Source organism: Aotus nancymaae, unplaced genomic scaffold (assembly GCF_030222135.1).
Source record: "Aotus nancymaae isolate 86718 unplaced genomic scaffold, 86718_ANA_hifiasm-v0.15.2.pri h1tg000007l, whole genome shotgun sequence".
NCBI lineage: Eukaryota > Metazoa > Chordata > Mammalia > Primates > Aotidae > Aotus > Aotus nancymaae.
The window spans coordinates 34,541,358-34,565,767 of record NW_026988418.1 but is presented as its reverse complement, the minus strand read 5'-3'; the positions used below and the strand labels follow the sequence as shown (position 1 = coordinate 34,565,767).

General features: G+C 37.9%; 1 protein-coding gene and 1 non-coding gene across 2 annotated transcripts in view; one reads left to right on the top strand and one right to left on the bottom strand.

The window, feature by feature from the left end:
• The window catches only part of NEGR1 (neuronal growth regulator 1), a 936,395-nt gene that overhangs the window by 811,758 nt on the left and 100,227 nt on the right, over positions 1-24,410 (top strand). The window lies entirely within an intron of this gene.
• On the bottom strand, positions 6,140-6,246 carry LOC135273455 (U6 spliceosomal RNA). Its single transcript, XR_010341257.1, has one exon. It is a non-coding gene; the product is annotated as a U6 spliceosomal RNA (small nuclear RNA).

Here is a 24,410-nt window from a genome sequence, read left to right as displayed (position 1 = left end):
AAAATCATGGATCTCATGCAAACACAGAAATTTTCAGTGGGTTTATCTAATCACAGATTAATGAACCATCAACTCCTGCTGGATTGGGGTGGAGTGACAGAAAGCACCTGGTGGCAAATAAAAGCAGGGTAACTTGTACCTTCTTAAATCATATTTTAAATCACCTTCTCATTTTCTCTGTTTGCTCTCCTGTGTTGTCTTTCCCTGCCCCAGCTATAGATTAGTTGATTCCACATGTTTTCACACAATATAGGGTTCACAGTAGGTAGTTCACAGGAGCCAAAACGAGGTACTATTCATTTGGGAAATCAGGATTCCCTCGAAGTGTAAAGAGCAAAGACTTAAACATAATTCTGAATAACCATAAAAGGGTTCTAGGCTTTTGACCTGGAAATAATTCCTAATTAATTATTATAATTAAAGAATATAGATATCGAGACCATCCTGGTCAACATGGTGAAACCCCGTCTCTACTAAAAATACAAAAATAATAATAATAATATAGATATTAAGTCATAACCTGCCAGTGGAAATCATTGAGACAAAAACCATTTATTGTTTTCCTCCCTTAACCCCTGTCCAAGAGCGATTTCTCTGGCAGACAAATGCAACCGAGTCTGCCTCAAAAAGATCAATGGATTCTTGAGACTAAATCTGATTCTGTGCTTATGAAGCAACATTATGAAAATGGAGGGAGGGAGGTCACCATGTCGCCACAGCATGTCAGCACTGCAGTGGAATCCAGATAAAAGGCATTACTATTTATTAGGCAGTTAATCTGTGACAGACACTGTGTTAAATAATTTTAAATCCATTATCTCAGTTAACCATCATGACAACCCCAACATTGGTTATTTTCATCCCAATTTACAGAAGAAACTGATGCTGAGAGAGCTAATAAGTGTGGTCAGAGTTCATCTGACTCCAACTCCTACAAATTTAAAAATTAAGCCAGTTTCTCATCCCACATTCTCACCCATATTTTTAGGGACTTACAAATTCTGTGAAAAAAATTGAAATTTTGTCTTTTTTGTTTGTTAGATAATCCTTAAATAATCATTTTACCAGATATTTTTTTAAAAGACATTTCCTTAGCAGTGAATAATGAGCAAGTTTTAAAAATCCCAGGTATACACACCTAGTCTCAGGTCTATAATTTTTTCATATTTTCTCTTTAAAAGGTATTCCTACACATCTCAGTTTGTAAGCATTGTATCAAAATGGGCTGCCTAAGAACTCAGTGTGCATATTACTTTGAGATTCACTTGCCGTGTGATCTAGCAGGCTACCTAACTTCCCTGAATCTCAGTTTCTCCTATAAAATCAGAATAAAAACATACACCTAGTAGGAGTTTGAGATATTTTAAGAAAATATCTACAAATTCTATGTATTTCATAAACATAAACATCAGATTTAATATTGGCTTGCCTACAGGAGAAAGATGTTGATCCACCAGAGTTTTTATTATACATTTAGGAATTGGCATGTATTCTTTAGTCTGTTCTGAATTTATGCAGTAAGAGTCCCTTATACAATTTTATCCACACATAAACACAGAAAAAATAGGTTTCTGGTCCCACAAAACTGAGAACCAGACCCTAAATAATGGTAGATTCTCCAAGATGGAAACCACCCTGTGTGCTTTTCCTCATAACTCATTTTTTTGAAAGGTGAAGGTAGGGATAGATTTCTGTATTACTCAACAGAAAATAGGTAGAAGAATATATTCAGCAAACTACTGAACTAAATATGCCTAGTTAACACCAAAAAATCTCAGATTTTAAGTTTTTGAATTATTACATGTAGTATAATTATAAGGTAATACAATTGATTTCTGTAAGATTCATCTAAATTCACCCTTTCTAAATTGTATCTATACTTGTATCCATAAACTATTCTGTCAGGAGAAATTCTTTAATCCACCATATTGACTAGTGTACTATAATTATGTGTATTCCTTGTCAATGTTATATATATGGTAAAACCGTTAGTTTCTTGATAATTAAGGTAAATATACTAGTTTCTCTTGTATCTTATTCCTATAGCTTATTTATACATTCTAAAAATTCATTTAGCATTTATGCTTTTGTTTCGAAGTGCTACTTAATTTAGGAATGTTATACATAGTTTTCCTATCAACAGGTGTTGTAAAAATGTTGTGTGTTGCCACCAATGCTTTGCCTTTACCTGAGCCTCTGGTGCACAACTGAATGTAATACATACACTGTTCTCAAACTACATAGCATAACATTTAAAAGATTGGAAAAATAGAACAAGAAAGAGTACAGATTCCTTTTACTAGAGTACAGTCCTGTTATCACAAGATAATCTGCTTCCATTTTCACTTTTGTTTAGTAAAGCATTACGTTAATTTTTAAAAAAATTTGTATACTTTTTAAGTAAACTCTAGAGGCAAAGTATTTTTACATTTAATATTCCCAACAGAGAACATTTCATATCAGAAAAGATTCATTTGAATGTAATTGACAGTTATTTTTAAAACATAACACTGGATTCTACAGAAAGGAATAAAGATTTGTATGTTGAGAGGATAATATTGGTTTCATTTGAGAATAAAGACTATTCATAGTACTTTAATTAAACAAGATATTATGGAGTTTCTCGTGCATCATATCATTTACTTGCATCTATAATTTTAGTATTTCAAACTTTTTATTACATTTATTTCTAATAAATCTGCCTAAGTTTTTAGAATATGATTATACTATAGGTTTTATAATATGAACCTAAATTAGATGTATTCTTTGACTTTTTTTATTCTAAAATTCTGCTGTAGAATTTGGCCAATTTAAGTTTGAAAATAAAGGAAGAAAGATGGGCCTCATTATGCTTTCTCAATACATGGTTATTCAGATCAGTTATATTTAATATTGACGCTGTGTGTCTTTAATCTTTCCAGTGCAAATACAGCTGCTGATACTTTGTGACCATAAGAATATTAACAAAGGAACATATTGCTCTTTGATTGAGCTTATCTCAACACAACCATAAAAGCAGTTCCTATCAGATGATTCATTTCACAACATCCTGACATTGATCTACATAGAATCAATAAGTAAAAGTAATGCTTCAATTCTGTGGAACTTCCAGGGAAGTATCTGGACTCTTAGAAGCCTAGACTCTTTCCACTATGTTTAGTTGAGCCTCTGATGCACAATTGAATGCAATATATATGATTCGTAATAGTGAAACAAAGGCTTTAGAAGACAGAGGGGAATGTATATACTTCATAGCAAATGCTGGTCTTGTAACATATTTTGAAAGAAAATGGTTCTGGTAATCAACTAGATTTAGAGACCTTGCATACTCTATCATTGTCTTAAAAATGTAAGTTATGCTTGAAAAACATTAAAGATTCTGAGAACTTCCGCAATAAAAAGCATGATAACCTGTTTAATTCAGGATTCTCAAAACTTACTTGGGAATAGTGTCTTTCCTTTCTTATTAGTGAACATGCAGTTTGAAGAGCATATTATGCTGAATGCTGGTGTCAACTGCAGTTAAAATGGCTGAAAAGCAGTCAAAATGCTGTCTTAACCATCTCTTCTCCAAGGCACCCTCTAAAAGTTCCTGGTAGCCTGGATCTGCAAAATTATCAAGTTAACCCTGGAAGTCTGCCCTAGACTTGGAGAACATTTTAACATTGTTTCAGGTCACAAGACTTTTACTGACTATATCATGCCTTGAGAGACATTTCACAGCCTGAGAAAACTATGAGTACACTCAATGTACCAACCTTCCAGTCTGAGTGTATCTTCCATTTTCAAAGTATTTCATCTCTGACTGTGAGAAACACACATTCACCCGTGCAGACCCAAAGAAGGGATTCAGAGACCCAGAGAACAGCTGAAGCGAGACTTTTAATGGCAGTCTTGAAAGATCAGCTGTCTGGTAGGCAGGCACACCTGGGGCAGTTACAGCAGGTAATTTATCTCCTAGCGCACAAGTCCCTCCCCCAGTTCCTCATTGGTCAAGTACAATGGGGTTGCAATCTTCCTTGTTGTCGCCTAAGTTTCATTATTCCCCTTATAAAGTTATACCCCGTTCCCTTCCCTGCTTAAGTTTCAATTTCCCAATAATGAAACTTCCTTCCCTTTTTTGGGCTGACCCCTCCTCCACATTCTGTTTGCTTATTGTGACCCTCTAGGTGCATGAGCCATGCGGTTACATTTGCAGGCTAACTGCCAGTACCTAGATTTATCATGCCTTGAAAATGGACCATTTAAAACGATTTCTTACAAATTCCCTCCTCTTTCCTATTTACTTTCTTTGGTCTCATTTTCATTCAAACCCTTTTGGGTCTTGAATCATTCTAGAAATTGTTTACTTTTTTTCCTTACAGGAGAGTGAGTTTAATTTGGTTTTTAATAATAGTAGGTTATTTTGCTGGTAAGTTATGGGCATTTGTTTATTAATAGCTGTTTTAATTCATCTCTGTGCTAGTCCCCTTACACAAGGGATAATACAACATCCCACTGCTGTTAAGACTCATGCCACAATTATGAGAGATACAAGTATTGACGCTACCATGTCTTTTTATTTTCCAAACCAACCTTGTAGCCAACCCATTAATGGGTCATCAATTCCAGCATTTTCTGCCAGTTAGTTGGCTAGAGTTGTCAGTCTTGTAAAGCTTCTGTGATGGTCCCATCTGGGGCAGTATTGCTGGGAACGAAAATACAATATTTCCCACCCAACATAACACATATGCCCCTTTTTCTGCTAGTATTATGTCTAGAGCAAGCCTGTTTTCCCAAGCCATTTGGCTGGTGTCATCTAACTAGCTAGCCACCCCTTTAAAGGCATCTCGAGTATAACTGATGAATCTCTGTTGATCATAATAGATGTAGTTAATTCAATCTACATTTTCATTAATAGTTGACCTCCAGAAGAGTGCTGACTTAAACCCAGCGGCTATTTGGATTCAGGCCTTAAACTTATTAGGCAACCCCCCTAGGGACTCCTATTGAGTTAACATATATATTGGGATCAAAAGAATTTGTTAGATCTCTCCAGTTTAAGTGGCCATGTGTATTTTTGGGTATTTTATGGAATGCCAGGGTGAAGGGAATGGCCAATTGGAATAAAGCATAAGTTCCGGTCCAATTGAATGGTAAGAAGTTATAGAGGTTCCTTTTCCCACAATGCCACCAGAAATTAGCCTGGGGTATATGGAGAGCTGAGTAATTGACATTGTCTGACTCATCAGTGACATTTAGGATTTGGGTACAAGTCAGGAGTTACTCCACGGGCTTACTGAACTCTGCCCCCTGCCTAGAGAGGCAAGAGGAGTGGTTCATATTTCCTATAGAAAATTAGGGGATTGCTCTGGGATCTGACCTCTGCAGTGTGAGAAAGAGAAATGACAGACTCTTAACAAGTAAAAGTCTTATTTCCCCATGCATGCTTGTCCTGGTATAGAGCCAACATGCAGTGCATTCCTTTAGGATTGTTAGCTCATCCTAGGGGAAGTGGAACCACCTGTGCTTGAGGTTGTCCCACAGCACACATGTAGCAGTTACTCTTCTTGAGGGCTTGTACCAAAAATTTGACCCATTCGACCCAGGCATTCACATCCCCATACCCTGTCTCAATTTCTAAAAATAATTACCTTATTTTTACCCTTTTAGAGTCATTATTTGGTGGACTAAAGTGTTTATTAGGGTTTGGAGTTGGAGTAGTTCCAGGCAAATGGGAAGCTGAATGCTTGATTAGTTTAAAAACAAATTGCCCTAGGGAGTCTTTCCCTGTGATGTCTGCCCTCACCCATGTACGGGACATGCTACTATTGGTTCTTGGTTTAGAATTGCTGGATTGTTAATGGTGATGAGTATAGGATTGCATTCTAAATTCTGGCAGTTATGTGGTCTGGAGTCCTTGGACAGATGTAGTTTATTCTTTAAGGGTCTCCAGCTTGGAGTTACCCACCCCACGTTTACTGTCTAACCCTGAAATTGGGTAGTCCATGATATATTATCCCAACTGGGCCAGGGTGATGCCCTACTGTAACCCATATCTGGTTCGGGGCAAAGATATTTATCTGCCTACTAGAGCTGTCTCTGTTTTTCCAAATTCCCACAGGGTAAGACCTGGCAGGCATCAAACCTTTTTTTTTTTTTAAATATGGAAAGATTAATGAATTTGTGTGTCATCCTTGTGCAGGGACCATGCTAATATTCTCTGTGTTATTCCAATTTTAGCATATGTGCTGCCGAAGCGAGCACAGCATTAAATCTTATAGTTTGAGGTGCTACTGTTTTGGTTACATTAATTACCAACCTGATTGGGTAGAGAGGAGTCCTCTGCCAGTTTCCATTTTGACCTTTTGCTTTTTGTATAGTAGCCCACTCAAGCCATATTAACTTTCAGAAATGGGGCCATCCCATGTTTTCTTTTTAGATTTTTCTCAAAATTAACTTCAAGGGTTCCTCAGGTGACCCATGGACTTTCCACTGGTCTTTTTCTCTTCTTCCTGGGATCTCTTTTCCTAGTCCCTTGACTCGAGTGTGGTGAGTCCACCCCTGTCTAGCTGTTTGCATGGTCATATTAGTGGTCAGGAGCACTTAATAGGGACCTCCCCAGCTTGGGTAGAGCTTGTCTTCTTTGCACGTTTTAATTAGCACCAGGTCACCAGGCTGGAAGTGATGAACCACAAACTTAAGAAGCAGAGTTTGAGTCAGAAGTCCTTTTAACCTAAGGGTTGACAAGGTGGAGTATATGGCCAGTATACAACTTCTTAAGAATTGGCTGGGTGCGGTGGCTCAAGCCTGTAATCCCAGTACTTTGGGAGGCTGAGGTGGGTGGATCACGAGGTCAAGAGATCGAGACCATCCTGGCCAATATGGTGAAACCCCGTCTCTACTAAAAAATACAAAAATTAGCTGTGTATGGTGGCATTTGCCTGTAATCCTAGCTACTTGGAAGGCTGAGGCAGGAGAATGGCTTGAACCAGGGAGGTGGAGATTGCAGTGAGCCAAGATCAAGCCACTGCACCACTCCAGACTGGTGACAGAGTGAGACTCCATCTCAAAAAAAAAAAAAGAATTGATTCTTGGTTTACATAGTAGTGAGATTTGTAGCTCTTCCCAACTATGGGAGCACATATAATAACTTGTAGGGAGACAATTCCAAGTCATTTTGCGGGGGTCGGGGGGAACGGGCTGTCCTAATCCTAAGAAATGCTATTGGAAGACATCTGGTTGAAGGCATTTTAGTTTCTAACATTAGTTTGGTGATATGCTTTTTGAGAGTTTGATTGATTCTTTTTACCTTTCCAGAGAAAGGGAGGTGCCAAGGAGTGTGATAATTCCATCTAATTTGTAAACTTTGTATAATTCCCCTTAACACCTTGAGGTAAAGTGGCTCCCATTCTCTGAATTAATGTTTTTCACTAGGCCAAATCTAGGTACAATCTGTTCTAATATTATTTTGACCACATTCCCAGCAGTGGCTATTGGAAGGCGAAAGGCTTCCACCTAGCCAGAAAGGTGATCTGCAATTGCCAGTGACTACTTTAATTTTCCTACTTTGGGCATTTCTGTGAAATTTACTTGAATGCTTTGAAATGGTCTTAGTTCAGGAGGTCTTCCTCTCATGGCCTGTTTTTTAATTACCTTTTTGTTTATCCTTTGACAAGTTATGTAACTTTCACATACTTGTTTAGCGAGGCATAAATCCCTATACACCCATGATTCCTAAATATTACATTACACAGAGCCTGGTGTAATAACTCCCTTTGAGTAATATAGACGTTAGGGTTTTTTTGGATTTTTGGGGGGGATTTACATATTATTTCTTTTCCATTAGGAAGTACCCTATTCCCATCTATAGTTCAAGTGACCCCTATCCTAATTCTTCCTTCTCCTCTCTGGTAGATTGGGGCATTAATGCTACACTAGGAATGTCTGGGATCAGGCTAAGTGGTCTAATTTTTGCATTAAGGGAAGCTTGCTTAGCAACTTCATTTGCAACCCTTTTCCTACAGCTTTTATAGTGTTCCCTTTTTGATGACCATTTACATGAACTACGGCTACCTCTGCTGGAAGCAGGAGCCTTTTTAAAACCTGTTTTTGGCCAGCTCCCTGTACTGATTCTTTTCCCCTGCTATTTGTTAGACTCTGCTTTGTTTGGATTTTTTTTTTTTTTTTTTTTTTTTTTTAAGACAAAGTATCGATCTGTCACCAGGCTGAAGTGCAGTGGCGCAATCTCGGCTCACTGCAATCTCGGCTCACTGCAATTTTGGCTCACTGCAATCTCCACCTCCTGTATTCAAGGAATTCTCCTGCCTCAGCCTCCTGAGTAGCAGGGATTACAGGTGTGCACCACCACACCCAGCTAATTTTTTGCATTTTTAGTAGAGATGGAGTTTCACCATGTTGGCCAGGATGGTCTTGAGCTGCTAACCTCATGATCTGCCTGCCTCAGCCTCCCAAAATGCTGGGGTTACAGGCATGAGCCACCGTGCCTGGCCCAGATTTTTTTTTTTAGTGTGTACTATACCACAGGCATATTTAGAATCAGTATATATAATAGTGCCTTCTTGGCCTTCAAGGACCGTTAAGTCCTGATTAAGAGGATATAATTTAGAGGTTTGGGCCAACTGGCCGTTAGGTAATTTGCCTTTCTCACATAAGGAGTGTTTATTTTCATCAATGACATCATAACCATTATGGTGTTGTTGTTGTTGTTATATATAGTTGTCGTTTTTCATCTATCACTTGGGAGGACCCGTTCACAAACAGCCTTATCCCATCATGTGGTGGAGCTTCCCTAAGGTCTGGTCTAACTTTGGTTTTGTATTGTATGATATCTAAGCAGTTACGGTCTGACGTCTTTTGTTCCCCTCTCCTTTCCATAGGAAACTGGCTGGATTCAGGCAAGTATTGTTGTTATGACCAAATCATTTTTTTCTAGTATAATGGCTTCATATTTTAGAACCTGAGAATCCGTTAACCATTTCCTGGCTTTTTGGTTTAATATATTGCTGACCTGGTGTGGGGTGCTTAGTATTAGGGCCCCACCAAAGGTTAGCTTTCAACTCTCCTCTGCTAGCAGGGCTGTGGCAGCTTCTGTTTGCACACATTTGGGCCACCCCCAAGAGACAGGATGCAGAAGCTTGGAGACAAAAGTAACAGGTTGCCTGTTTCCTCCGCAATTCTGAGTGAGCAGCCCAAGGCCATGCCCTGGTCTAGTGTTACAAACAGATAGAATTGTTTTTCTAAAGATGGGAGGGCCAGGACCAGGGCTGTAATGAGGGTCTGCTTTAGGTCTTTCATTGCCTGAATTTTCTCTGGGGACCATTGCAAGGAATTGGGTTCCTTTTTCAGTAACTTTAGATAAAGATTTTTTTGTCTTTTAAGCATATGAATTAATCCATAACCTACAGTAGCCAGTTAAACCTAAAAATTTTTGGAGTTCTCTCTGTCTTAGGCAAAAGCAGACCCACTATACCTGATATTCTTTCTGGGTTTATTCTCCGCGTCCCTTCACTAATCAGGTGTCCCAAATATTTAACTTTTTTTCCCCTACAAATTGCAATTTATTCTTAGGATTTGCAATCTCCTTTCCCCTAGGAAATTAAGTAAGCTTACAGCGGTTTCTGATACTTTGGCCCTTCTCTCCTCAGAAATTAAAAGATCATTTATATATTGTAACAACTGAGTTGCCCTGAAAGGTTGGAATTCCTCCAGGACTTCTAAGGTTTGACCAAATAAACTTGAGGCATGCACAAAATCTTATGGCAGCACAATCTAGTGGTATTGCTGTTTTCTCCTAGTTATAGGATTTTCCCATTTAAAGGCAAAGAGGTCCCTACACCTAAAGTCGAACCCAGAATGCGTCTTTTAGATCCACCACACTGAACTGCTTATGTTTATAGTAGTATCTTACCTAAAGAGGGTGTAGGGGTTAGGCACCACAGGGTGGCAGGTCTGAACAATTTCATTTATAGCCCTTAGATCTTGCACCAATTTATACGACACATTAGGCTTTTTGACTGCGAGAATTGAAGTTATTGTATGGTGACATGCAGAGTTCTAATAGTCCTTCTTCAATGAATCCCTTTAGTACCGGTTGGAGACCTTTTCTCCCTTTAATAGAAATGGGATGTTGTTTTTTGCAAACTACATCTCCTGGCTGTTGTAGTTTAATCTGTAAGGGTGTGATTTTTAACCATCCCCTGTTGCCTTTCCTAACCCAGACAAGGAGATTAATTTTTTTCCTCCTCCTCTGTTAGGAGGCACACCTTTACTTTTATTTGTCCTTCCTCTATTCCTGATCCTAAACCCAAATCTCACAATCATGTTTTGACCCAGGAGGTTAGTTCCTGCTTCAGGAACATATAAGAGTGACTCCTCAATTTGTTCAGGTCACAATCCAATTAACATTTTCTTGAATATTGGAACTTGAAATCCCTCCCCTTTCACCCCTGACACTGTCAATGTTTTTTTTTTTTTTTTTTTTAAGAGTTTTGTGCCACTTGGTTGGTGAATCAGGGAGGAGCAAGCTGCTCCAGTATTAACCAAAAATGTTACTTCTTCCTCTGATCTCACCTTCAAATTTAGTAAGAATTCCTGGTGGGACCTACTCAGAAGGAACCCCTAAACCCTCTAGTCTTCATTAACAGTTATGAAGGGGATTACCTTTTCTTCTTTATTCCATTCAGAACATTTTCTTTTAAAATGTCCTGGCTTTCTAAATTGTAACATTTACTCATAGTCTTAGGAGGTTTTTTCCTGCATTTCTCTTCTCTGTGTTGAAATCTGTCATTCCCTTGTCTCCTTTGAGAGGGATCTTGATGTAGCCTTTTTCCCAGTGGAAACTATGATTTTTGCTTTTTGTTTCTGATTTTCTTCCTCTCTCCTTACGAAGACTGTCTGAGCTTCCCTCAGTAATTCCTCAATCAGTTTCTCACTTCATTCTTCAACCTGTTTTTCTAATTTTTTATAATGTTAGGCCAGCTCTTAGTTACAAAATTAACCTTTAAGAGGCCTTGCCCTACTGGGTCCTCTGGATCTAATTAGGAGTATTTTTTTCCCCATCTCATCTCTGAGCCTCTGTAGAAACGCAGAGGTTGTTTCCTCTTTTTCTTGTTGAATCTTGTATGCCTTTGAGACATTTTGTGTCCTAGGAGTGAACTCTTTGGTCCCTTTATTAGTTCCCTGAGCTCTCGTATTTGGGCCTAGTCTCTGGGATCATTATTATCCCATTAAGGATTAATGTTTGGAAATTTTTGTTCAGCTGGCAAGACTTCTTGCCCAGGAGGGTGGTGCCTATCCCAGATGGTTATGGTCGCTTTCCTAATCATTTCCCTTTTTTCTCCTGTGAACAGGATATGTCTGATAGACATCATTTTAGCCACATATGAAAGCTCAGTCCTAGGAATTGGTCCAGCTGGTCTGCTAAACTGAGGGGATCTTCTGGGAGTGGTTTTATTTCCTTTTTGAAATTTCTAACCTCAGTATTTGTAAGAGGAACATTTACAAAGCCAGTATCTACCTGTGCTATGGGAACTTCCCTAAGGGGGAACATGCCAGATGCAGATGCCTGCTGTGTGGAAGGGATAGGGAAGTTCTCAACATCCCTCTTACACTGTTCTAATTCTTTTCTTAAATTTGGATAAGGATTTAAAGGAGCAGTTGGTTTGGCTCCCCCATGGTCTCCAGGTCTTTCTTTCTCTAACCCTCCTTCTGCCCCTTGATCTTCCAGTCCCCTATGTTGTGAGACATATAGAGGGGACACACATGACAGAGGATCCCAGGGCTTTTCACTGAGTGAAGGCTTTTTACTAGGCTCTTCTTCTTCTTTGATGGAGAACATGGGGCCTAATTTCTTGATCCAGCAGAGAACATAGCCTATCTCTTCTTGTGAGGATGGGATTTTATTATTCACATAGAGAATTAAAGCTTGGCACACCCAAACCTCATTTGAGCCAAACCTAAGCCAAAAGACCAAAGGCTTACAAGTGGGATCTTTGGGCCAGATAAGAAGCAATACTTTATCTTTTGCTTTTCCTTGTCCCTGGTTTGAGGGATGTCCCTCCAAACCTGCAACATTCTCCCCAAAGGACTGTCTGGGAGAATGTCATAGAGAGTCTCATTGGCTTCCTCTTTCTGTTGTCCCCTAGGCCTAGAATTTCTGTTTCCTATTTTTGATCAGCCTGTGTCTGAGCTTTTCCTTTGTACTCAACTGCCCTACTGGAGGTTTCTTGCACACCCCGAGAATTGCTTTGTGTGTCTCTGGCCATTTCCCTTACGAGAAAACAGAACCGTGGATTGGGACTTTGCACTTGTTTCATATCTAGGGTACATCTCAGGCACACACATACTTGACCTAAGAACATGCTAAACCACCAAGGCAGGACTTATAGTCCAATTTTCCTACCTTGGTTCATGCACAAGGTTGCCTGGTGGCCATGGTGCCCGCTTCTTGTGTCACCTCTGCTGCCTCCTGAATAACAGCCTCGGGTTTGTCTATGGCCTCGGCGGGAAGCTGGGAAACTCAGACAGAGTGGGTACCTAAATCTGGTGGAATGCACCTCCCCTCTCTGCCAGAGTTCCACTCCATGAAGGCACAGAGATCCCAGACAAGCCCCCAGGTTTGTGAGAAATACACATTCACCCATCCAAATCCAAAGAATGGACTCAGGGACATAAAGAACAGCGGAAGTGAGACTTTTAATGGCAGTCTTGCAAGATCCAGTGTCTGGTAGGCAGGCACACCTGGGGCAGTTACAGCAAGTAATTTATCTTCTAGCATGCAAGATAAATTCCCCCAGTTCCTCATTGGTTGAGGACTATGGGGTTACAATCTTCCTGGATGTCGCCTAAGTTTCATTATCCCCCTTATATGGTTATACCCAGTCCCCTTCCCTACTTAAGTTTCAATTTCCCAATAATGAAACTTTCTTCTCTTTTATGGGCTCACCCCTCCTCTACTATCTGTTCGCTTATTGTGACCTTCTAGGTGCATGAGCCAAGTGGTTTGTTATATTTGCAGGCTGACTACCAGTACTTAGATTTATCATGCCTTGAAAATGGACCATTGAAAAATGTTTTCTTACATGACCAAATAATCACAGGGCACATCTAATTATATATTCAATTTACAATAATCTGAAGTTTAAGCAGAAACACTTTAATTTCACCCTTGTTTATTTCAATGTATTTTGCCTCCAGAAAGTTGGACAAAAAGTCAGTAGAGTTCCATACACATGCCAAGATGTTTATCAATATTTAACTTTTGAATGAATTAATTAATATGCTTTATTTCAACAAATAATTCTGTGCAATTTATAACTGTAATATACTCTATCTAGGGTAAACATATAAAAGACCTTTACATATATTTTATTCTTTTTATCTGTAGTTATGCTACATGAAATTTCTTGTTTATATTTTTTATGAACATTATCTTTTCACACTCACATTGTTGTAGATTTTGGCATTCTTTGACATATCACTAGTGAGTGGACATACTTCTATCAACATAGAATCACTGATAATTTTAATTTGTAGAGGGCACATAGAAATCTGCTATTCTTTCTTTTGCAGATAGATAAACTAAAATTTTCCACCTCTCAATGACTTTTCTAGAATCATGCAGCTCTTGATAGTAGTCAGGTTATAGAACGTAGGTTTAACACTTCTCAATCCAGGGAAAATCCATTTTACAACCCAAGAAAATGATATTTGGATTTTTCATCAATATTTCAAACTATGGGATCTTTCAGATTCCAAATTGCTTAAAAATTTATGTTGAGGCCAGGCACAGGTAATCCCAGCACTTTGAGAGGCTGAGGTGGGTGGATCACAAGGTCAAGAGATCAAGACCATCCTGGCCAACATGGTGAAACCCCGTCTTGACTAAAAATACAAAAGTTAGCTGGGTGTGGTGGTGTGCACCTGTTGTCCCAGCTTCTTGGGAGGTGGAGGCAGGAGAATCACTTGACCCTGAGAGGTGGAGGTTGCAGTGAGCTGAGATTGCACCACTACACTCCAACCCTACAACAGAAGTGAGACTCTGCATCAAAAAAAAAAATTTATGTTGAAAATATTTACTTCATAATAAGGTTAAAGTTCATTTTATTCATTGAATCACAACTAATGCATAACAAATAATGCATTTATTTAAAAGAAAATATGCTATCATTGATTTAGAAATATAAGTCAATTGTCTATATATGCCAAGTTATTAAAAAGTTATGTGTTTATTATATATCAACTCATTATTAGATCTCTAACAGAAATGTGTATGTGTGCACACATGCCTGCACATTTGTGTATACAGTCATAGATTATAATAAATACATAGGCCAATAATAAATACATTGAAAATCTGATATTCATTCTTTGGTGTTATTTGCATATTAATGTCAATGTTATTGTGAAATGAGACAAATATGTGACAATTTTCAAGACCACATAAGAAAGTTACAATACAATGTTTCAAATTAATGTGTTTAAACATGTAGTTGGCTCTCTGTCTTTGTGGGTTCTGCATCTGTGGATTCAATCAACCACAGATGAAAAGTATTCAAAAAATAAAATGATACACAAATTAAAATAATACAAATAAAACATATAGTATAACAACTATTTAAAGAACATTTACATTTTATTAGATATTGTAAATAATCTAGAGATGATTAAAAGTAGATGGTAGGCTCTTCATTGGTTACATGCATATAATACACCATTTTATTATAAGGGACTTGAGCATTCACAGAGTTTGGTATTGCCAAGGGTCCTCAATTCAATCCTCCATGGATGCTGAGGGACAACTGTACTATTAAGTTGCCCTACAAACATTAAGTGCTGATAGATGTTAAGGAAGAGTGTACTGCAGTTGGCTGAAATGATGAGGGAGAATTTTGAGGATAAGGTGGCACTTCGTCTGATGTTTAGAAGTTCAAAAAGATTTACACAGGCAAAGAAGATCAGACCTTTTTATGTAACATGAAGAAATTGATTAATTCCAAAAATCAAGATAAAATGCTTGTCCAAAACTGAATTTTAGCTTTTTAAATCTTATTAAATAATAAAAACTCGAGTCCTGGTGGGAAGTTCAGACTAAGATAAAATGAAGAAAGTGATTATTGTCATTTTCTCATTTAGATGATTCTATAGGTCATTAATTTGGCCATACATAGCTTTATTCATTCTGATCCTGACCTGACCCTCATAGCTAGAGAGAAAACATATTTAAACCAAGCAGTCATTGGCAATAATATATCCAACATAATTGTAACCTTATTAAATTATGACATGGTGAGTTAAACAAAATGTACCTACAGACAATTTTCTTGAAGTATATTTATATATACAGGAGAAAGACCATATAAACTGTACAAACTAATTCTTTTTGTATTACATTTGATTCTTTGAATTCATAAAATATCCTTTATTAAATAAGCCTTTTAAGTTGTGTTTATAAAATTGAATTTTAATTCAATAAAGAAAAGCATATTGCACATCATTATGATAGCTATGATTGGCAGTTTGGTAAGACTCAGTGTTGAAGTAAGATGCCAGTTAAATAGTTAATGGCCTATACATTGATGACATTTATTATGGTGAAATATTTTAATTCAAGTGTTTTGATAAAATGTGGTACATACTTTTATTTTGTGGGTGCATTTTTTTTTGAGACAGAGTCTCACTCTATCACCCAGGCTGGAGTGCAGTGGCGTGATCTCGGCTCACTGCAACCTCCACCTCCCAGGTTCAAGTGATTCTCTGGCCTCAGCCTCCCAAGTATCTGGGACTACAGGTGCATGCCACCACACCCAGCTAATTTTTGTATTTGTAGTAGAGACAGGGCTTCAACATATTAGCCAGGATGGTCTTGATCTCATGACCTCAATGATCTGCCCACCTCAGCCTCCCAAAGTGCTGGGATTACAATCATGAACCACCGTTCCTGGCCCAGGTGAATTATTTTTCTATCACCAATAGATTGCACTAGATCAAGAATGACAAATAGGTCTCATTCTACCTGCCTAGTCTTATTGACTGGTAGTGAACATCTGATGCAAAGGTTAAGAAGGATCATGTGGCTCAGGGCTCATGAAGAAATGATTCCTTCCTTCCTTCTTTTCTTCCTTCCTTCCTTTTCCTTTTCCTTTTCCTGTTTGAGACAGAGTTTCACTCTTGTTGGCCAGACTGGAGTGCAAAGGCACAATCTCGGCCCGCACAACCTCTGCCTTCTGGGTTCAAGTGATTCTCCTGCCTCAGACTCCTGAGTAGCTGGGATTAAAGGCATGCCCCACCACACCTGGCTAATTTTGTATTTTTTTAGTAGAGACAGTGTTTCTCCATGTTAGTCAGGCTAGTCTCCAACTCCTCAGGTGATCTGTCCACCTCAGCCTCCCAAAGTGCTGGGATTATAGGCATGAGCCACCACACCCAGCCATACTTTCTTCATGATAATGATACAGGGATCATGTCAGGGCTCAGGAAGAAATGATACTGGGGTAAGGTTATAATATTGCTATTCTCATGGGATTATAAGCAGTCATGAAGTTAGGAACATTGTGTTCTTTGTCACATTTTGAGTGCCTAAATTAATTCCCAGCACATGGTAAATACTAATATATAATGTATAATTATATATATATATATGTATATATGTATTGTACACACACATATATACATATATAATTCTGTGCAAGGAAAAGAGGAAGGAGAATGGCAGAACACATGGTACATACATGCCTTCTCTGCACTAGGTGATTGTAAACTGCCAAGATCTATAAGTCACAATCCTCAAGCATGTGTTGAAATAGTATCTGGACCATTTTTAAAAAGAAATTTCAGAATGTATAAAATAAAAACTGGCTTATACATATGGAAAGATATCATAAACCCAATAAATCCCAACAGGAGATTTGATTTCTAGACCATTCTGTTATACGCCTAGTGAAAGTTCATTTTGTCACATAGAAAAGAATAAACTCTTGCTGAAAACTAACATTACTTAAATTTTTAAAAAAGAGAGAAAACAAAGCTGAATTCTGAATTTTTCTCAAGGTCTTTGCATGTATGTTGCTGCCTCAGAAGTCAGTAGTCAGCAGAGGATTTCTCACAGGTAGGAAATGGATTTGCCTTTGAAGCGACTTTGGATAAATCTGGCTGCATCTAAGAGATGAAAATGATGGAAGCCAAGAGACCTGGCAGGCAGCTGGGTAGTGGGCACCCCTACAACTCTCTCTACTGAATATATTCCCTACAGTGAAGTAGTGACCTTCAGGTCTCATATGATTAAGGCAAATGATCTTAGGAGCGGTCATGAGTATGCACATTGATTGGGCTTGGCAGATTGCATAATCAACTGCAAATTAGCTTTTGGAAATGACTGGCTATACCCAGTGAGCAGAAGAAATGGAAGCAAGGGGATCTGGCAGACAGCAGGTAGCCATAGCAGCTGTATGAGTTAGAGTCCCATAATTTTATGATGAAGAGAGCCAAGCCTGGACCTTTCATAGCTGTGCTTTTCATTTCTGATATTTGGAGGAATTGCAGGATGGAGCTGTATACCCGAGCAATTTACCCTCAGGGTAGCGGTAAAGCAGAGTGAAAAAGTCTTACTTATATTGGTATACCTCCTGAAGCATGATATGCACATCCTTTTTCTTTATATCCCGAAGAAAAGCACAACATCTGCTCTACTGATAATTAGAAACCAGGCTTGTCTGATGAAAGGATACTAATTTTCACTTCATAGATTAATAGACCTTGGGAAGTCAACGAGTCCATCACACTATCTTACTGCAGAATCCTTCCTAAATCAGAAGGAAGTGTTTGAAAGAGATATAGACATGTTTTACAATATTATAATTTTAATGCTATAAAATTCATCTGAATACATGCAGCGACGAATTGCTAAACCATTCCAGGAAAAGAGGCTACTAGATGACCATTATTTTTCAATTGTCCAATGAGTCCACATTTTCTTGTTTGTATATTTTATTAGACAGAACAGGCTCAGATTTACAAAAAAAGTTCCAATTCGACAAGTATTAATGAACTCATGTTGAGTTTTTAGTGATGTGCAACAGCCAGTGGAAGCTATTAGCTCCTAAGTTTTAATTCAGCATACATTTGTTTCTGCAATTGAAAAAGGTAAATGATGTCTTTCAATAATATAATTTAGCACCCTATCCTTACTAAAAGATAGAGGATATATAGTTTAGCAGCTTGTCTTGAATAAAAGAGATATCAATAAATGGAAAAGGAAATTCTAATCAGATAACACAAGTGTTAGGTTTTATTTTACCTGAAATATTTGTTTGATCTATGTCTCATCATTTTTTCCTATGCTGCATATGTTTACACCTGCAGCATATTAAATAAGCCTTTTAAGTTGTGTTTCTAAAATTGAATTTTGCAACTGTGCATTTTTTCATCATTCTTTCCACTTAACTTCTCAAAACTATAGATTATATGCTGAAAACGAACAAGATGAGTTCTTAAACAACCACAATTTAGAGAAACAACATACCAATTCTATCTTGGGAATCAGTTTCCTTGGAAGTAATTTATTCATCTGATTTTATAAAAGAGATCAATAACCCTGTTTCAAAAAGCTTCTTAAATCATCTTAGAAAAAGCATATTTGAGAAAAAATATGGAATTATAGTAAATGTTTCTGTTTAAAAGAGAAATCCATATTTTAAGAAATTTAGAATGAACACTGATATTTTTATCTATATTTATGATATACACACATATGTGGTATCATTTCAGAAGACTATTTGAACACAGGAAATTGTAAAGGTTATGTACATTGCTTACTGAATGAATGCATCTCTTTCAATCAGAAAAGGTAGTTTCTCTTTTCTTAAAAAATCAGTAATAGAAATAACATCTACCAATTGATCGGTACTTACCAGTAGATAAAGTACTAACTGGTATTGCTTCAACTAGAGATGCATTTTGCAATGGAAATTTCAATATTAGTAAACTCTTTCCCCAATTATTTCTAGTATACTGAAGAGGGATAGTGTCATGCAAAGTGGGCACACCACACTTTGCATACCTGATTCATAAAAGCTAATGTTTCAAACAGAAACCAGATTAAGCACATCAAAACCTAATACATTATTTTGATTTATCAATTTTCAAGTATTGAAAATTGATGTTAGCAAAGTTGCAACATGGCTTAACTGCATAAGGGGTTTAGCGGAAAATGAAGACTGCTTATAAAGTACAGATTTACACATTTATTCCACTGATAGGTTATCATAGAAGTCTAGCAGGTGAATAATGAATTCTTGCCTTGTAACTGATCTATTGCACATCCCCCTAGCTCAGTCAGGCTCTGTAGTGTGATTTTAGCAGAACAAGAGATAATCAAACATCCTGTTTTTATAGAATTGTCCCAATTTAGGGTCCTGCAGGGCCCTCCAGGATACCTATTTGAGATGTTTTTCTTTCTGAAAAGCATTATCTTGGGATAAAAAAAAAAAGAATGTAATCTGTCATAATCCTAGCCTAAGGAAATATGAATCCTGGTCTCCTTACAGTTCTCAGAGAAGTAAAAATAAAACCAAAAGGCAAGATTGTTTTCCACAAGGAAGGGATATCAAACTTCTGGCCAACGAATACCTTCCTTCTTTCCATCCCCTTTTCTACCACCTGCTGCTGTACACAAGCCAAGAATCAACCCATCACCATTTCTGATTTCAGAATTTTTCTGAGTTTCTATGAATATCTTCCTCCAACTAGTTCTGGAAGCCAATGTGAGCCCACTTCCGCCCTTTTAATTCCTCTATTCCTTCTGGTTTGTTTCCTGTTTCCATCTTGCTATACTTACGTGCTGTTCATGACTACTCTTTCTGTTTTCTGTCTGTCTATTTAGAGTATTCACGTCACTAAGAATTATCCATTTATGTTAAACTTGACAGGGTCACCACACTGACTGTTGGCATCTTTCATGCAAAAAGGAAATCGGAAAAAAATATAATTAAAAAGAAAACTACCAGTCACAGGTGGAGCATATAGACTCACATAAAACTGTAAGATGTGGAAAAGGCAGAGACCTATTCCCAAAGCATGAAGCCTCTGAAATAAACTTCTATCAAAAAAAAAAACTTGCAACAATGATCAAATACCGTCATCAGCTATTCATCCCTGGAAAGTTGATGACACATTTTCAGTGCCTAGCATGTGCTTTTTAAAATGTTAATAGAACTGTTGAACTATTTTGTTTATACAGTGATTCCTTAGGAAAATGATTGATGCCTTCTTGCCAGTATCGCTACCATCCTCTTTTTCATTTTCACAACAGTATATAGTCTTCTCTCTCCTTGTTATATTTTGTTCTGATCTCAGAAGTTACCACATTACTAAATATCTGTGGGACCCAAATCCAAACCTTTGCTGGTACTTATTGTAATGTCAGCTTAATACATTACCTCCAGTGATCTATGTCTACAAAATATGCAGATACACTTGATCCTTGAACAACACAGCGGGTGGGGGCAACAATTCCTTGTGCAGTCAAAAATCTCTGTATAACTTCATTTTTTTGAGATGAGGTCTCACTCTGTTGCCCAGGCTAGAGTGCAGTGGCACGATCTCAGCTCACTGTAATCTCTGCCTCCCGGGTTCAAGTGATTCTCCTGCCTCAGTCTCCTAAGTAGCTGAGATCACAAACATGCGCCATCATGCCTGGCTAATTTTGTATTTCAGTAGAGACCGAGTTTCACCATGTTTCCCAGACTGGTCTCAACTCCTGACCTCAAGTGATCCACCTGCTTCAGCCTCCCAAAGTGCTGGGATTACAGGTGGGAGCCACTGCCCCCAGCCCCGGCCTGTATCTAACTTTTGACTCCTCCAAAACCTGACTACTAATAGCTTACTGTTGACCAGAAGCCTTACCAATAATATAAACAGCCAATTAAAACATATTTTGTGGACAGGTATGGTGGCTCACTCTTGTAATCCCAGCACTTTGGGAGGCCAAGGTGGGCAGATCACGAGGTCAAGAGATTGAAAACATCCTGGCCAACATAGTGAAACCCTGTCTCTACTAGAATACAAAAATTAGCTTGGTGTGGTAGTGTGCGCCTGTAATCCCAGCTACTTGGGAGGCTGAGGTAGGAGAATTGCTTGAATTGGGAGGCAGAAGTTGCAGTGAGCCAAGATCATGCCACTGCACTCCAGCCTGGTGCCTGGTGACAGAAAAAAAAAAGAAAAACCTAAAAACATATTTTGTATGTTATATGTGTTAAATGCTGTATTTTGACCGTAAAGTAATCTAGAGAAAAGAAAATGTTAGTACAAATCATAAGGAAAATAAACTATATTTTCTAGTTATTAAGTGGAAGTGGACCATCCTAAAGGTCTGCATGTTTGTCATCCACTTGTTGAGTAGGCTGAAGAGGAGGAGAGAGAGAAAGGGTTGCTCTTTCTGTCTCAGGGGTGACAGAGGCAGAAGAAAATCTACATATAAGTAGACTTGTGCAATTTAAACCCATGCTGTTCAAGGGTGAACTTGTCAATGTATAGATATTTAGAGGGAAGGAACATCAGTAAGAGAAATAGTACTTAGAGGATACTTCAAGAAGGAAGTGAGTCTGTGCGATGAGTCTGACCAACAATGCAACTTCAGGGAATGGTCCCCACAGACTGTCCTCACTTCAGACACAAGTCATAAAGTTCCTGAGTCCCCAGGACCACTCTCATTTCAGACCAGCTGGCTACAATTTAAAGGATTCCCATGACTAACCTTGGATTTGATAATTCACTAGAAGGACTCACAGAACTCATTGAAAGCTATTATTCTCATGGCTTATTACAAGGGAATACAAAAACTCAGCCAAAGGAATAGATACATAGTGCAGAGTCTAAGAAAGGTCCAAATCCACAGCTTCTGGTTGTCTTCTTCCTGTGCAGTCATGGATGGTGTTACCTCCTCCTTGCCACAATGTGTGACAATACACACAGAGTATTGCCAATCAGGAAAGCTGGCTCAAGCCTTCAGTGTCCAGAGTTTTTACTAGGGCTTAATCACATGCTGCCGGCATTGGCTGCCTTTTAGTCTCCCACCCCTCACAGAAGTCAGGCAACATTTATTCATCAGTTCTTCATGAGATTTGAAGTGATATAGCATGGGCTCAAAGCCTCCATCATAAATCACATTGTTAAACTGTCTGGTAGCCAAACACACTGGCAAATGAAGGCATTCCTATCAGGCAGGACACTGCAGGAACCTAGAGATCACCTCCCAGTAGCTGAAGGCAGAGGCCAGACCTCTCTTTGGATGAGGCGAAATTCCTTATTATACTGTCTAAAACTGAATATTCAAGGACAGAGAAGATAAAGTTAGGTAAAGATAAGTCACTTCAGGCAAAAGGATAAATATAAGGAAAGACTTGGGAATGTGAATGAGTGAATGAAAGGGGAAGCTAAAGAAAGGATCCCAGCCCAGAAAATGTGGGATATGATTTAGGGAGCTGAGAAAAATAAGTTGGGCTGGAGCAAAACAAATAAATTCTGAATGGCTTTTAAAGTCAGGTGGAACTCAGGCAGAGAAGTTTTGCTTTGACACAATAAAAACTCGAAATATTTAAGATGCTGGAATTTGATAAGCAGAGTAATGAAAAATCTATGTAAAGAAATTGTGAAGTATTCTCTTTATATTTGAACATCATATTTTAAATAATGCTAAAAAGTGTAAAATAACAATAGGAAGGCAATCAAGATGTTGAAGTCTAAAATTTATATCAGATTCAATTATGAAACAGTATATGTTTAACCAGTTTTTAAAACATAGGACTTAAAAAGACAAAATAGTATTCTTCAACAGCTTGACGAGATTTTGTATTTCAGGGACTCCAAGGAATCAAGAAAGAAAAATAGAGCAAGAAAGATGTAGACTTAGCAATACAAGGGGAATACTTCTATCAATTAAAATAATCTATAAATTAAATAAGTCCTTTTGAAAAATTGGGCTTCCCGTCAATAAGTATTTGGGTAGTGGATGGGTATTCACCTACATTTTGGGGTTGATTTGTAGAGATTATTGCATTGGAGGGCAACGTCTCCCTATTTTAGAATTCTGTGGTTCTTTGAAATACACAGGATGATTTAGATGAGGGAGAGCCTGGAGTCATAGACATCTGCTAGGAAATTGCAGGAATATAAGTATAAAGTGATCCAATTTTGGAGTACGGTGATGGTAATGATTGTAGAACAGAAGGATAAAAGAGATATTTCAAAAGAAAAATGAACAGAACTTGGTAGACGGCTAGATGGGGAGTGTGAATCTAAGAAAAACGCAAAGAATACCCATCTTTCAAGCCTGAGTGACTAAGCTAACTGTGCAACAGCTAGGAGAAATAGAATCATCACAATGGAGAATAATTTTTGGAGGAAAGATGGCGAATTCTGTCTTCAACATAGCAAATTTGAAATGAAAGGAGAAGCCCAATAGGGGATGCTTTACAGACTATGGTGAGAGGCAAGCTACTTTCGTTTTCATTTTTTACATATTTATGTTATGGCACTTATCACAGTATGTCTATCCTTAGAACTGTTTAAATATCTGACTCCCAGTGGATTCCAAGATCCTTGAGAACAAAGTCAAAGTTTTAGGCATCCTTTTATTTAACCAAACCTGCTTTGTATCTTGCACATATTCAGTAAATGTTTGTATACTAGTTACTTAGAGATAAAAAATCTGATTGAAATCTATACATATAAAACTCAAGATAATACTGAAAAGAACACAAGGGGCTACTTACTGTTTAGAGAAGGGAGGTAAAAAGAGATGAACCAGGAGCCACAGACAGTGAAGAAATGAGAGAAAAATCAGGATTGTGAATTATTATAAACACTTGAAGATGTAGGCTTCAAGATGAAGGGCCTAGCTAACTGGTGAGATCTTGATAATAAGGATGGAGAAAAGGTCTTTATTTTTATTTTTTTGATAAATGTTTAATTGATGGCTTTCAAAAGATACTAACACAATTGTAAATAGTTTAGAAGTTTCCATTATAAAGAAAATTTATCCTGTGCCCAAGAGATACTTACAGAGGTAGACATGCTCACTCCCTGTGAGTCTCTACTTCATTCTTATATCTGAAACTCTTACTTGCATTTTAGATTGTATTTCATCCTTTCCCTATCTCTTAGTCCATTTCTACTGCTCTAATATAATATAAACAAGGTAATTTAAAATAAGAAAAATTTATTTCTCATCGTTCTGAAGACTGCAGAGTCCAAGATCAAGGTGCCAGTAGGTTCAGTGTCTGATAGGGGTTTCATTGCTGCTTCCAAGATGGCTCTGTTTCCTTATAACTTAGAAGGGCAAAAGTGGGGAGACTGCTCTCTGATGCCTCTTTTAAAAGTGAATTCATCTCACTCATGAAGTGTGAACCCTCATA